A 2,314-nucleotide genomic window follows, 5' to 3' on the forward strand; every position below is an offset into this window, starting at 1 on the left:
ATGAACCAATATAAAAAGAGAGCCATTTTTATCATAGCAGATATATATATATATATATATATATATATATATATATAGTCTTAATCTCTTAGTCTGTTTGGGCTGCTATAACAGACTACTACAGATTGGATGGCTAAACAACAAACATTTATCTCTCACAGTTCTGGAGAATGGGAAGTTCAAGCTTAAGGTGCTGGCAGGGTGCAGTGCTTGGTGAGGGCCTACTTTCTGGTTCATAGATGATCATCTTCTCGCTGTGTTCTGAGAGCACAGAAGGGGTGAGGGAGCTCTCTGGAGTCTCTTTTATAGGGTCACTATTCCCATGCGTGAGGGCTTCATCTTTATGATCTGATCACCTCCCAAAGGCTGTACCTCCTAAAACCACTATATTAAGGTTAGGATTTTAACATGTTTATTTCTTGAGGACACAACATTCAGTTCATAACTGAAAGATAATGTTGTATTATAAAAAACAGCTTGGTTATTTGGATATCAATTTACCTAAAACTTTTCATCTGTTGATGGTGAGAAATATGAACAGTTATGAAATTTCATGAGCTGAAAATCAAAATCTTAAATATAATTTAGAAACAAAAGCAAGAAACATAAAACAGTATATTTTAGTTCAAAATCATCCTAAGTAAAGAATAAGAAAGAACAAATTAAATAGAGGAAGGAAGCGGGGATGGACAGATGAAAAGAAGGAAGGAAGGAGAGAGAAATATTAGATTTGGTTGCTAGGCAATTACAGATCTGTTATACTTAATTTAAAAAGGTAGTGTTGAGAATAACAAGTGGACAATTTGACCTTCTTCTCAACTTGATTTTTAGAAACAATGAGAAAAGCATCCCTGAAAAGATATCTGCATAACAAACTTTTAAAATGAGATTCTGTCATTGTGAAATGCCACCCTATAATTCCATGTGCTTAAGAGTTAATGTAATCATGAATGTCTAGTTTACTTCCTATACAAGTAGCTTACCCAAATGACAGGGTAGGTTGAGCATAAAGGAAAAGAAATGTAATATAAACAAACTACCTAACAGCTAGCCCTGGTGGTCTAGTGGTTAAGATTTGGTGCTATTGCCACTGCAGCCCTGGATTCATTTCCCTGGACAGGGAACCACACCACCTGCCTGTCTGTTGTCACACTGTGGCAGCTGCGTGTTGCTATAATACTGAAGGCAATGCCACTAGTATTTCAAATACCAACAGGGTCACCCATGGTGGACAGCTTTCAGTGGCGCTTCCAGACTAAGACAGACAGACTAGGAAGAGGGACCTGGCCACCAGCTTCCAAAAAAATTGGCCATGAATGCCCTATGAATAGCAGCAACGCATTGTCTGATATAGCACCAGAAGGTGAGAGGATGGCGCAAAAAGACTGGGAAGGGCTCCACTGAGATGTACACAGGGTTGACAGGAGTCAGAATCCACTCGACGGCACTAACAACAGCAAAAAAAACTACTCAATACAAGTTAGAAATTCTGCTCCTCCCTTTTTCTATATATTGTTAACATCATAGTCATGATTGTCTTTCCCTTCCTGAAGAAGATGCATATTTCTTCAGTGTGAAACCAGAAAAGTGAGAGTATAAGGTCATATTTTAGAAGGAAACTGATATTTCTTCATAAAAATAACTAGATGTATTCATTCTAAAGGAACTGAAAGTGGCTAATTTCTAAATCTTAGTAACGATGTAGGGCCTTAAGTGGAAACAAATGTTGTGGTCAGAATTGCAATGTTAGCTTGTTAATTCAGTAGGACCTGTAAGAACATTTAAAATTTTTGAGCTCATACAGATATACTGAGATAGAAAATATCTTTCTTTTTAAAGTTAGGATTTTTATATTCACTCATACAGAAAGGAATATCCAACCAAGCTTCCATTTGAGTAGTTATGGTAAGATGTAATATTTTTCCAACCACCATGCATAAGTGATCAAAGTTAGAAGAGGAGCAAAACTTTTAGATCAGACTAAATGAAGACTCTTTAAATATAAAAAGTATTTACAGGGGCCGGCCCCACGGCTGAGTGGTTAAGTTCGTGCACTCCGCTTCGGTGGCCCAGGGTTCGGATCCTGGGCATGGACACGGCACTGCTCATAAAGGATACACAATTAAAATATACAACTATGTACTGGGGGGATTTGGGGAAAAAAAAGAAGATTGGCAACAGTTGTTAGCTCAGGTGCCAATCTTTAAAAAAAAATATTCACAATATCAATGCATACAAATCACAAAAGTAAAAATTAGGTAAGTGTTCTTGTTTTCTTATGTTCATACATAATCATATCATAAAGCAGTTGCCT

This window comes from Equus caballus, chromosome X (assembly GCF_041296265.1).
Source record: "Equus caballus isolate H_3958 breed thoroughbred chromosome X, TB-T2T, whole genome shotgun sequence".
Lineage (NCBI taxonomy): Eukaryota > Metazoa > Chordata > Mammalia > Perissodactyla > Equidae > Equus > Equus caballus.